This window comes from Hemitrygon akajei, chromosome 15 (genome assembly GCF_048418815.1).
Source record: "Hemitrygon akajei chromosome 15, sHemAka1.3, whole genome shotgun sequence".
Taxonomy (NCBI): Eukaryota; Metazoa; Chordata; class Chondrichthyes; order Myliobatiformes; family Dasyatidae; genus Hemitrygon; species Hemitrygon akajei.
In genome coordinates this window covers 4,440,567-4,454,899 of record NC_133138.1, presented here as the reverse complement: position 1 = coordinate 4,454,899, position 14,333 = coordinate 4,440,567, and the positions used below count along the sequence as shown (strand labels likewise).

General features: G+C 43.8%; 1 protein-coding gene across 1 annotated transcript in view; it reads right to left on the bottom strand.

The window, feature by feature from the left end:
• mgat4b (alpha-1,3-mannosyl-glycoprotein 4-beta-N-acetylglucosaminyltransferase B) overlaps nucleotides 1-14,333 on the bottom strand; it is a 275,855-nt gene that overhangs the window by 65,689 nt on the left and 195,833 nt on the right. The gene's annotated exons all lie outside the window — the stretch shown is intronic.

The following is a 14,333-nucleotide window of genomic DNA, read 5'->3' as shown; positions in this document are numbered from 1 at the left end:
GAGCGAAGGGCGCTGAGTAGGCTACGGTCAATTATGGAAAACCCTGAACATCCTCTACATAGCACCATCCAGAGACAGAGAAGCAGTTTCAGTGACAGGTTGCTATCGATGCAATGCTCCTCAGACAGGATGAAGAGATCAATACTCCCCAATGCCATTCGGCTTTACAATTCAACCGCCAGGAGTAAGATATGTTAAAGTGCCGGGGTTAGGACTCAATGTATTTAAGTAAACTACTTAAGAACTTTTTAAAAGCTATTATTAATGCTTTTTGAGAGGGTGATTTTAGATGCATATCATATTTTTACTGAGTTAAGTATTGTATGTAATTAGTTTTGCTACAATAAGTGTATGGGACATTGGAAAAAATGTTGAATTTCCCCATGGGGATGAATAAAGTATCTATCTATCTATCTAAGAGATTGCCCGAGGATATAGCACACAACCAATTTGAGAGAGAACAGGAAACATTTCAGTGTGAAAGGGACAAGGACAGGAAGAGGTGGGGGTAGATGCAGCCTAGAGATTGTCTGGGTGAGAGAAGTAACAACACATGACACAAATGTAGAAATACATTCAGTGATCAAAGACTAACTGGAGATCTCAGAATATCTATCTTGGGCCAGGGCACCTGGTATGTGCCAGTTCTATATAGCACATTTTAGCAATGAGGAACTGATCATGGACTTCAGGAAGGAAAAAGTTTGGAGAACGCACACCAGTTCTCTTCAAGGGGGCAGCAGTAGAAAGGGTGAGCAGCTCTAGGATGTCAAAATCTCTGAGGATCTATTGAGTCTAACACATTGATGCAATCACAAAGAAGACAAGCCAGCGCTCTACATCATTAAGAGTTTGAGAGGTCTTGGTATGTCATCAAAGACTCTTGCAAGCTTCTATAAATATCGAGAGGAGAGCATTCTTAATGGTTACATCACAATCTGGTATGGAGGCTCCAAAGCATAAGATTGGAAAAAACTGCGAAGGGTTGTAGACACAGCTAGCTCCATCATGGGCACTAGCCACCCCATTATAAAGGGCATCTTCACAAGGCCACGCCCTTGGTAATGAGGATCGATCACTAAGGATCTTCATCATTAGGGACGTGCCCTCTTCTCATTCCTACCATTGGGAGGAAGTACAGGAGCCTGAAGACCCACACTTAATGGTTCAGGAGTAGCTTCTTCCCTTCCACTATCAGATTTATGAACAGTCCATGAACCAATGAACATTTCCTTGTAAATCTTTTCTTTTGCGCTATATTTATTTTGGTAATCTACAATAATTTACATCTTTTCACCTTACTGTCATCACAAACAATAAATTTCATCTCATGCAAGCCAGTGATTAAAAAACATGATTTTGATGAAAAATTTGCTTGCAGCAGCATCACAGGCTAATAGATATGGACAACACACAGAACGTAAATTATACTGTGAAACTTTGTTCCGTAAGTGGTGATGTTCAGAAGAGAAATTATTTACTTATTATTATTTTTTTGTATCTGCACAGTTTGTCTTCTTTTGCAAATTGTTTATCAGTCATTGTGTGGAATTTTTTTTAGTTCTTTCCTTATTTATTTATTTATTGAGAGATATAGAGCATAACAGGCCTGTCTGGCCCACCAAGCTGCACTACCAGCAACCCAGCTATTGTACTTCTTTGCTCTACTATGATTATCTGCAAGAAAATGAATCTCAGGGTGGTAGATGGTGGCAAATATGCACTTTGATAATAAATTTACTTTGAGGCACCAGTGGCAATGGCTCCATTTCCATTCTCCAGACCCTCACCTGTACCAGCGATCCCCAAATCCCTGCCCACCACTACCTCCAATAAAAGGCAAACAAGGACACAAGCTGTGACTCTGAGACAAGGCAACCTTCTGCCAGGCTTGTTCCAATTTGAATGTGGCTCAGCACACAGTTGCTGTTGGAGCAGTGAATAAAAATGTGCTGCATCCAACTCAGCAGAAATAAATTGCTGGTCGCCTCAATAGCTGCCTGCTGAGGCACACTGCAGCTGCCAAAACAGTTACAGAGCTGCAATTGTGTTAACGCAGTTCTCACTTAGCCCTGTATATCTGCAACAAATCTGTGCCGCACTTTCCAGTGGCCTTTTCCTGATGATTCTGTGGACACTCGAGTCAAGACAGAAGGGGATGGTGTCTCAAAGTTGAATCACCACTGCTGGCTGTGTTCAACACAGTCAGATTGTCTAAAAATTGTTTACCACACATCATGGTAGCATAGAGCTTCTGCAGCTCAAGGTTTCAGGAGTTCAGAGTTCAACTTCAGTGTCCACTGTAAGAAAGCTTGTACGTCCTCTCCGTGTGCATCTGAGTTTCCTCTGGGTTTTCCAGTTTCTTCCCACGGGTCATAGACATACTGGTTAGTAGGTTAACTGGCCATGGTAAATTGTCCTGTGATTAGCCTAGGGTTAAATCGGTGGGTGGACCTGTTTCCATCCAAGGGGTCAGTGTGGACATGGTGGAGGATTACAAATACCTGGGGATATGAATTGACAATAAACTGGACTGGTCAAAGAACACTGAGGCTGTCAACAAGAAGGGGCAGAGCCGTCTCTATTTCCTGAGGAGACTGAGGTCCTTTAACATCTGCTGGATGATGCTGAGGATGTTCTACGAGTCTGTGGTGGCCAGTGCTATCATGTTTGCTGTTGTGTACTGGGGCAGCAGGCTGAGGGTAGCAGACACCAACAGAATCAACAAACTCATTCGTAAGGCCAGTGACCAGTGATGTTGTGGGGGCGGAACTGGACTCTCTGACAGTGGTGTCTGAAAAGAGGATGCTGTCCAAGTTGCATGCCATCTTGGACAATGACTCCCATCCACTTCATAATGTACTGGTTAGGCACAGGAGTACATTCAGCCAGAGACTCATTCCACCGAAATGCAACACTGAGCGTCATAGGAAGTCATTCCTACCTGTGGCCATCAAACTTTACAACTCCTCCCTCGGAATGTCAGACACCCTGAGCCAATAGGCTGGTCCTGGACTTATTTCCACTTGGCATAATTTACTTATTATTATTTAATTATTTATGGTTTTATATTGCTATATTTCTACACTATTCTTGGTTGGTGCGACTGTAACGAAACCCAATTTCCCTCAGGATCAATAAAGTATGTCTGTCTGTCTGTCTGGGCGGTGTGGCTTGGTGGGCCGGAAGGGCCTGGTTCAGTTATGTATCTCTAATATGAAAAAACAGCCTTATCATTCCACTTAAGTGATGGCTGGTTTGGTCAACCTGACCACTGTCCTTCATACTTTCGTGGTCCACCCATCATCCACTAGCCCCTATCTCACCACTCCCCCTCTCCACTTTATACCAACTTTCATCCCTCTCTACCAAAAAATCCTGATGCAAGGTTTCATACTCAGAAACGTCATCAACTCCATCCCCTCACAGATACAACCAGCTGACTTCCTCCAGCAGTGTGCTGTTCCAGATTCTGCAGACTCCTACGATTTCTGTATTTTCACACTCGGTGGTGCCAGCGACCCAGGTTCAATTCTGCCACTGTCTGAAAGTAGTCAGTATGTTCTCTCCGTGACCACATGGCTCCACTGAGAGTCTGGGTATCATCCACAAGACATACAGGTTAGGGTTAGCAAGTTGTGGCATGCTATATTGGTGACACTTGGCAGCTGCCCCCAGCGCATCCTTATATGTTTCAATGTAGACATGCATGCAGACATGGTCAGAGGTTCAGTTGTTCAGATCACACATCAGAACTGGGAAGAAATGGGATCTTAAGTAACTTTGACTGTGGAATTGTTGCTCCAGATGGGGTGGTTTGAGTATCTCAGAAACTGCAGGCTCCTGGGATTTTCACTCACTAGTTTCTGAAGTTTACAATGAGTAGTGTGAAAAACAAAAAAATATCTAGTGAATAGCAGTTTTGTGGGAGAACGGGTAGAGTGGTTCAAGCTGACAGGAAGGCAACAGTAACTCAAATATCCATGTACACTAGAGGTGTGCAGTACAGCATCTCTTAAACACAAACTTATACTTTACTTTACTTGATTGTCACCAAACAATTGATACTAGAGCGTACAATCATCGCAGTGATATTTGTTTCTGCGCTTCGCGCTCCCTGAAGTACAAATCAAAGTAAGTATAATAAAAATTTAAATTATAAATCATAATTAGAAAATAGAAAAGGGAAAGTAAGGTAGTGCAAGTCAGGTCCAGATATTTGGAAGGTACGGCCCAGATCCGGGTCAGGATCTGTTCAGCAGTCTTCAGCAAAACATCAAACCCTGAAGTAGATAGACTACAGCAAGAGAAAACCATACCGGGTTCCACTCGTGTACCTAATAAAGTGGCCACTGAGTGTATATCAGGTACAGCAGGCAGTGAAGAAAGCTAATGGCACGTTGGCCTTCATAACAAGAGGAGTTGAGTATAGGAGCAAAGAGGTCCTTCTGCAGCTGTACAGGGCTCTGGTGAGACCACACCTGGAGTATTGTGTTCAGTTTTGGTCTCCAAATTTGAGGAAGGACATTCTTGCTATTGAGGGAGTGCAGCGTAGGTTCACAAGGTTAATTCCCAGAATGGCGGGACTGTCATATGTTGAAAGATTGGAGCGACTGGGCTTGTATACACTGGAATTTAGAAGGATGAGAGGGGATCTGATTGAAACATATAAGATTATTAGGGGAGTGGACACGTTAGAGGCAGGAAACATGTTCCCGATGTTGGAGGAGTCCAGAACCAGAGGCCACAGTTTAAGAATAAGGGGTAGGCCATTTAGAACGGAGTTGAGGAAAAACTTTTTCACCCAGAGAGTTGTGGATCTATGGAATGCTCTGCCTCAGAAGGCAGTGGAGGCCAATTCTCTGGATGCTTTCAAGAACGAGTTAGATAGAGCTCTTAAAGATAGCAGAGTCAAGGGATTTGGGGAGAAGGCAGGAACGGGGTACTGACTGTGGATAATCAGCCATGATCACATTGAATGGCGGTGCTGGCTCGAAGGGCCAAATGCCCTACTCCTGCACCTATTGTCTATTGTCTATCTCCAATATAAGGATTCATTGAACATACAACAGCACAGGACAGGCCCTTCAACCCACAATGATGTGCCAAGTCAATTAAATTATTAATCAAATAGCCAACTAAACTGATCTCTTCTGCCTACACAAAGTTCATATCCTTCCATTTCCCTCACATTCATGTCTCTAAAAAATCCCTAATGTATCTGTTTCTTCCACCACCCCGGGCAGCACATTTCAGGCACCCACCACTCTCTGAATAAAAAAAATTACCCCACTCATCTCCTTTGAAATTACCTCCTCTCACATTAAATGCATGCCCTCTGGTATTAGACATTTCAACCCTTAGAAAAGATATTATCTGTCTATCTATACTCCTCATAGTCTATCAGATCTCCCCTTAGCCCTTGTAACATTTGAAGATCCCATTTAATACCCCCTATACTCTCTGTCTTTGTACCCTGTCCTATCATGCTCCACTCCATCACTCCTGTGAGGTTCTGGTCAGAGATCTTGTTGAATTAAGGCGAACTCTGAAGTGAAGATTGCATGGCTACAGCTTGATCAATCTGCCGCTCAGTAGACTTTAAGGCTCTTAGTGATGCAAAATGTTCCTGATATAAAATAAGAAATTGTAATAATATTATGTGAACAGCTGGAGTCGCGTCGTAGGAATTTACACCAGCTGTTCACTGCTTTCAAAAGTTATGAAAATATAAAATAGCTTTGACACTAATCTTTGCGACAAATAAGATTAGCATCTCAAAATAAGAGGAGGATGCAATCTGATTTAACCTTGGTTTTGCCTGAATGTGTTCAAACGATACATATTTCACTTTCTGAAGGGTGTCCTTCAAAACCAGTGTGATATGAATCACCATGCTTTATAAGGCCACAAGGCATAGAAACATAGAAAACCTACAGCACAATACAGGCCCTTCGACCCACAAAACTATGCTGAACATGTCCTTACCTTAGAAATTACCTAGCGGTACCCATAGCCCTCTATTTTTCTGAGCTCTATGTACCTGTCCAGGAATCTCTTAAAAGACCCTATCGTTTCCACCTCTACCACCGTTGCTGGCAGCCCATTCCACGCACTCACCACACTCTGCGTAAAAAAACTTAACCCTGACATCTCCTCTGTACCTACTTCCAAGTACCTTAAAACTGTGCCCTCTTGTGCTAGTCTTTTCAGCCCTGGGAAAAAGCCTCTGACTAACCACACTATCAATGCCTCTCATCATCTTACACACATCTATCAGGTCACCTCTCATCCTCCGTTGCTCCAAGGAAAAAAGGCCAAGTTCACTCAACATATTCTCATAAGGCATGCTCCCCAATCCAGGCAACATCCTTGTAAATCTCCTCTGCACCCTTTCTATGGTTTCCACATCCTTCCTGTAATGAGGTGACCAGAACTGATCACAGTACTCCAAGTGGGGTCTGACCAGGGTCCTATATAGCTGTAACATTACCTCACGGCTCCTAAATTCAATCTCACAATTGATGAAGGCCAATACACCGTATGCTTTCTTAACCACAGAATCAACCTGTGCAGCAGCTTTGAGTGTCCTATGGACTCCGAACCCAAGATCCCTCTGATCCTCCACACTGCCAAGAGTCTTACCATTAATGCTATATTCTGCCATCATATTTGACCTACTAAAATGAACCACCTCACACTTATCTGGGCTGAACTCCATCTGCCACTTCTCAGCCCAGTTTTGCATCATATCAAATTAGAGTCTGCTCCACCATTACATCATACCTGATTTATTATCCCTCTCAACCCCATTCTCCAGCCTTCTCCCTGTAACCTGTCTAATCAAAAACCTATTAAGCTCCACTTTAAATATACCCAATGACATGGCCTCCACAGTTGTCTGTGACAATGAATTCCATAGATTCACCACAGAAATTCCTCCTCTTCTCTGTTCTAAATGGACATTCCTCAAATCTGAGGCTGCGCCCTCTAGTCCTAGATTCCCCCACTACAGGAAACATCTGCTCCTCATCCCTGTTCTAAATGGATGTCTTTCTATTCTGGGACTGTGCCCTCTGCTCCTAGACAAGATTCAAAATACATTTATTATCTAAGTATGGATACAGTATACAACCCTGAGATTTGTCTTCCCACAGACAGCTAGGAAATAAAGAAAATCATGGAACCCAAAGAAAAACATCAAACACTCCTCATGTGCAAAAAAAAATTCGCACAAACGACAACAAAAGAAGAATGAAAAATGCAGAGTATAAAAGACAAAATCAAAAGAGTCCAGGTATATTCAGTTCAGATCAGCATTCGTTATCTGCAGGCCACCCCGATTCAAAATGGCCTAAAACAGGAACAAAAAAATGTGCAACCAGAAATGGGGAACACATCATAACATGAACTACTGAGTCCCATTCACAGACCCTGTTAATTAAACCTTGCCCGAGACTCAAAACTCTGGCACCATCCTCCGACAGCATTAAGGGAAAGCGAGTGCATCCAAATGCGGGGACCTTCCTCCGGGAGCAGCAAGCGTAGAGTGTGCTGAACATCTCCTCGCCTTACACACTCACCTCGATGATTTCAATCTTTCTTGTTATTTTAATCAGTGTGATCAGTGAGACATGGATTCCCATCTAAGAAGCCTGGAGATGGCTTGTGCCCCACCTCCAGGCTTTTCAGTCTCAAAGAACCCTCTCGGATACAGCAAAGTGCCAGATCGCTCAATTAGTCCAAAAACACAACACCAAAATGTAGTTCACTGGCTCCAACAGTAGCAGAAACACATATGAAAGAAAAAGAAGATGTACAAGAAGAGAAAGAAGTGATTTTGTGAACTGCCTGGAGGATGTCGCCCATAGTCGCTGGTGCCATCTTCTTCCAGACTCCCCCACTACAGGAAACATGTTCTCCACATCCACTCTAAATGGACGTCTCTCTATTCTGAGGCTGTGCCCTCCTGGTTCCTGAGTGAAGACGTTGCAAGGTGAAATTACATGGACTTGTGTTTCATTTACACCATAACTAGTAATTCCAAAGTCTAAGCAGACCCACCAGTAGTGTAGCAGCCAGTGTAACGCTTTACAGTGCCAGCAATAGGGAGTTCTCCCCGTGACATCATGGGTTTCCACCTATATTCCAAAGATGTACTGGTTAGGGTAAGTTGTGAGCATGCTGTGTGGTCACCAAAAGCATGGCAACCCTGTGAGTTATCCCCAGAACATCCTCAAACTGTCTTCTTCTTCTTCTTCTTCTTCTTCTTCTTAAGCCCCATCACCTTGACTGGGGCATAGGCCGCTGACAGTATCTCACCAGAGTCCTCTGTCCGGGGCCAGTCTTTCACATAGTCTCAGGTGTAGACCATCTTCTTGGTGTTTCCTTCCTCTCCCAAGAATGAGGTCTTTGGAGCTTCTACTTGCATTTCTGTAGCTCTGGGCTTTTACAGGATGGGTTACTATCCCCATGCCCAACCCTCCTTGGGACCACCCATTGAAGAGTCACATCCTCAGATTGTGTTGTTTGTATATGCAAATAATGCACTTCACTGTATGGTTCAATGTACATGTAAAAGATAATATCTCTCTCTGTTGATAAAATTCTAATATTGAACTGTGGAACTCTGTGCAAGGAAGGATGTTAGGAAAGTTGATAAAGCAAATTCAGCTACATGATCTAACTTGCACAAGGGACTGTCAGTTGCTTTGTTCCTAATTACACAACTTCAGGCTGTGTTCACACAGAGATGAGAACAACTCCATAAATCTTTCCAAACATATAACGTGCTGAGGCTAAAAGCTTTCGAGTGGGTGAATCCGAGAGAAGCTGTCAGCAAAAAACAGAAACAATGAAATGCACAGTGGTCAAACTGTGATCACACAGCAGAATAAAGCGACCCACGTCTGGCTTTTGCTAAAACAGCACATTTCTGTTACACTCTTTGTCAGAGCTGGCCTACACAACCAACTCTGATAAAGGGTCTTGGCCCGAAAAATCAGCTGTGCATTACCCTCCACAGATGCTGCCTGATCTGCTGAGTTCCTACAGCATTTTGTCTGTTGCTTCACAGTATCTCTGGTAGTAACTGATCTTTAGCTTTATGAATCACTGATTAGCTCACAACTGGGGTACCCTGGACACCACAAACGAGATTGTGCAGTTGTTGGAAATCTAGAGCAACGCGCACAAATGCTTCTCTTCTTGACGAACTTAAAGTATTCTACGCAAGATTCGAACAGAAGAGGAGCGTCCTGCCCCCTCTGGATGAAGCGGACCTGGTAGCATCAAGATTTATCGTCACTGAGGAAGACCGAGGAAGATAAATCCAAGGAAGGCGACGGGCTCAGATGGCGGCCTGGGATGGGTTCTCCAGGCCTGTGCAAGCGAGCTAGCTGGAGAGTTTGCTGACATCTTCAACTGCTCCTGCTTCAGTCTAAAATCCCCTCGATTTTTAAGAAGGCAACGATAATCCCGGTGCCGAAGAAAAGCAAGGTGGCATGCCTGAATGATTACCGACCTGTGGCTCTATAATCAATTGCTATGAAGTGCTTCGAGTGATTGGTTATGGCACACATCAACCATAACCTACCGGTCAACCTCGATGCTTTGCAATTCACCTACCAGAGCAACAGGTCAACGGCAGATGCCATCTCTCTGGCACTACATTCCTCCTTAGAACACCTGGAGAATAAAGACGCATATGTAAGGCTCCTTTTCATTGACTACAGCTCTGTCTTAAATACCATAATTCCAAATAAACTGATTCCTAAGCTCCGGAACCTGGGTCTTAGCACTCAGATCTGCAGCTGGATCTTCAACTTCCTCACAGACAGGACCCAGGCTGTAAAAATAGGGGACAAGCTCTCCTCTACAATCACTCTGAGCACTGGTGCCCCACATGTCTGTGTACTCAGCCCCCTGCTGTACTCACTGTACACCCATGATTATGTAGCCAAGTTTCCATCAAACTCAATATATAAGTTTGCTGATGACACCACAATTGTAGTCCATATCTTGGGTAATGATGAGTCTGAGTACAGAGAGGAAATTAAGAACCTGGTGGCATGGTGCGAAGACAATAACCCTATCCCTCAACGTCAGCAAGACGAAGGAATTGGTTGTTGACTTCAGAAGGAGTAGCGGACCGCATAACCCCATCTACATTGGTGGTGCGCAGGCAGAACAGGTCAAAAGCTTTAAGTTCCTTGGGGTGAATATCACAAATGAGCTTCTAGTAGAAGTGGTAGAGGCAGGTTCGATATTGTCATTTAAAGTAAAATTGGATAGGTATATGGACAGGAAAGGAATGGAGGGTTATGGGCTGAGTGCAGGCCAGTGGGACTGGGTGAGAGTAAGCGTCGGCACGGACTAGAAGGGCCGAGATGGCCTGTTTCCGTGCTGTGATTGTTATATGGTTATATGACCTGACTTGGTCTAACCAAGCAGAGTCCACTGCCAAGAAGGCCCACCAGTACCTTTACTTCCTGAGAAAGCTGAAGAAATTTGGCCTGTCCCCTAAAACCCTCACTAATTTTTATAAGTGCATCGTAGAAAGCATTCTTCTAGGGTGCATCACCACCTGGTATGGAAGTTGTCCTGTCCAAGTCCAGAAGAAGCTGCAGAAGATCATGAACATAGCCCAGCACATCACACAGACCAATCTTCCATCCTTGGACTCACTTTACACTGCACGCTGTCGGAGCAGTGCTGCCAGGATAATCGAGGACACGACCCACCCAGCCAACACACTTTTTGTCCCACTTCCCTCCGGGAGAAGGCTCAGGAGCATGAAGATTCATACGGCCAGATTTGGGAACAGCTTCTTTCCAACTGTGATAAGACTGCTGAACAGATCCTGACCCGGATCTGGTCCGTACCTTCCAAATATCTGGACCTGACTTGCACTACCGTACTTTCCCTTTTCTGTTTTCTAATTATGATTTATAATTTAAATTTTTATTACATTTACTTCGATTTGTACTTCAGGGAGCACGAAGCGCAAATCAAATATCACTGTGATGATTGTACGCTCTAGTATCAATTGTTTGGTGCAATAAGTAAGTAAATTATTGCGTCCTAGCTTTCTACAGACAGACAGACAGACAGACATACTTCATTGATCCCGAGAGAAATTGGGTTTCATTACAGCCGCACCAAGAATAGTGAAGAAATATAGCAATATAAAAACATAAATAATTAAATAATAATAAGTTAATCATGCCAAGTGGAAATAAGTTCAGGACCAGCCTATTGACTCAGGGTGTCTGACACTCTGAGGGAAGAGTTGTAAAGTTTGATGGCCACAGGTAGGAATGATTTACTATGACGCTCAGTGTTACATCTCGGTGGAATGAGTCTCTGGCTGAATGTACTCTTGTGCCTAACCAGTATATTATGGAGTGGATGGAAGTCATTGTCCAAGATGGTATGCAACTTGGACAGCATCCTCTTTTCAGACACCACTGTCAGAGAGTCCAGTTCCACCCCCACAATATCACTGGCCTTACGAATGAGTTTGTTGATTCTGTTGGTGTCTGCTACCCTCAGCCTGCTGCCCCAGCACACAACAGCAAACATGATAGCACTGGCCACCACAGATTCGTAGAACATCCTCAGCATCGTCTGGCAGATGTTAAAGGACCTCAGTCTCCTCAGGAAATAGAGACGGCTCTGTCCCTTCTTCTAGACAACCTCAGTGTTCTTTGACCAGTCCAGTTTATCGTCAATTCGTATCCCCAGGTATTTGTAATCCTCCACCATGTCCACACTGACCCCTTGGATGGAAACAGGGGTCACCGGTGCCTTAGCCCTCCTCAGGTCCACCACCAGCTCCTTAGTCTTTTTCACATTAAGCTGCAGATGATTCTGCTCGCACCATGTGACAAAGTTTCCCACCGTAGCCCTGTACTCAGCCTCATCTCCCCTGCTGATGCATCCAACAATGGCAGAGTTATCAGAAAACTTCTGAACTTCTATGTGATACACAAACCAGTATGCAGAATCAGAATTAGGTTTATTATCACCCACATGTGTCGTGAAATTTGTAAACATAACAGCAGCTGTTCAATGCAATACATAATATAGAAGAAAAAAATTATTAAAAAATAAATAAGAATATCAAGTACAGCATATATATATATTGAATAGATTAAAAATAGTGCAAAAAACACAGAAATAATATATATTTAAAAAAGTGAGTTAGTGTCCAAAGATTCAATGTCCATTTAGGAATCTGATGGCAGAGGGGAAGAAGCTGTTCCTGAAACACTGAGTGTGTGCCTTCAGGCTTCTGTACCTCCTACTTGATGATAACAGTGAGAAAAGGGCATGCCCTGGGTGCTGGAGGTCCTTAGTAATGGACGCTGTCTTTCTGAGACACCGCTCCCTAAAGATGTCCTGGGTACTTTGTAGCCGACTAAATTTACAACCCCCTGCATCTTCTTTTGGTCTGCCAGAGTAGCCCCGCCTCCCCATACCAGGCGGTGATGCAGCCTGTCAGAATGCTCTGCATGGTATATCTATAGAGGTTTTTGAATGTATTTGTTGACATACCAAATCTCTTCAAACTCCTAATGTAGTCACTGTCTTGCCTTCTTTATAACTGCAGGGACCAGGTCAGGTTCGCAGACACCCAGAAACTTAAAACTGCTCACTCTCTCCACTTCTGATCCCTCTATGAGGATTGGTATGTGTTCCTTCGTCTTACCCTTCCTGAAGTCCACAATCAGCTCTTTCGTCTTACAGATGTTGAGTGCCAGGTTGTTGCTGCGACACCACTCCACTAGTTGCCATATCTCACTCCTGTATGCCCTCTCGTAACCATCTGAGATTCTACCAACAATAGCTGTATTATCAGCAAATTTATAGATAGTATTTGAGCTATGCCTAGCCACATAGTCATGAGCATAGAGAGAGTAGAGCAGTGGCCCAAGCACACAGCCCTGAGGTGCAACAGCATTGACCATCAGCGAGGAGGAGATGTTATCACCAATCCGCACAGATTGTGGTCTTCTGATTAGGAAGTCGAAGATCCAGTTGCAGAGGGAGGTACAGAGGCCCAGGTTCTGCAACTTCTCAATCAGGGAATGCAAGACAGGGCAGTACAATATGGAGACCAAGTTGTTGACCATGTAGTAGGTTCCTCTTCTTCACACGGCTGACGAATCCAAAGGAACAGCAGAGGCTGATGCAGTTTGGCACCAGCAATGTCGCAGGAGTTTCTAGTCAGCATTGAACTCCACGTAGGATTGCCTTGGGGACTCCAGCTCTGGATTCTTTCTCAGGGTTTACTCCCAAAGCCTTTCCCATCAGTGCACAGCCGCAAGGCAGTGGAGGTTTGAGACCAGAGTTTTCCCTCTCCTAAATAAGCTGATAATAATAACCACAGCTGATGAGCCCCATCTGCCTGGAGAGATTCAAAGATTTATTGTTAAAGAAAGTATAAATTATACAACCTTCAGAGTTGGCTGCTTACAGGCAACCACAAAGTAAGATGCCCAAAAGAACGGAATTTTAAAAAAACAAAGGCTAACCCCCAGCACGCAGAGGATGAGACAAAAATACACAAATCATGCCAACAATACAAATGAGCAGCAGGATTCCAAACCAACTGAGTCCTTTAAATCCAAATCCCTGGAGTAGACCCAAAGCCTCAGTATCAGTTCATAATATTAACGGGGCAAATCGCCACAAAGCACAGCAGCCGGAGGCAGTCTCGCACCACAGTGAGAGAAGTGAACATCACAAGAGAACAAAATCGGCCCGACTCTTGCCTCTGATCTCAACACCCTGTCTTTCCTGTCTATGTGGACCAGCATTTAAATTGTCTATGAAGTGGATCATACCGCACATTAGAACTCAGGCCCCGGTGCAGCATAATGCACTGGGCCTAGATACCACCGCCCAGCGATTCAATCTGGGTCTAGATAGGCTGAAGGTGTTTATAGTCGAATTCCTTGCCTTTCGAACTGCCAGTAAGCTTAACCAGAAGCTACTTGATCTGAAAGATGTTATGTGCATAGATTTTCCTCTGTCTAAAATTACTTACCATGGATAGCCTACTTGGTTTTTAAACTGAACTATTCAATTTCTGAGAAGAATATGAACAAACTTTAAACCGATAGCAAAATTCTGAACAGGTCAAGCAGCATCTGTGAGGGGGGAACAAACTATAGGGATGTCTCACTATAATTATAAACAGTCATAGAATCATCCAGCTATTTGAAGAGATTACTCCACACAATTGCTGTGCTTTTACTAACCCACCATCAAATCTCTAGAATTGTTTTCAGTCTTCATGAATAAGGATATACATCTTCACAGTTATG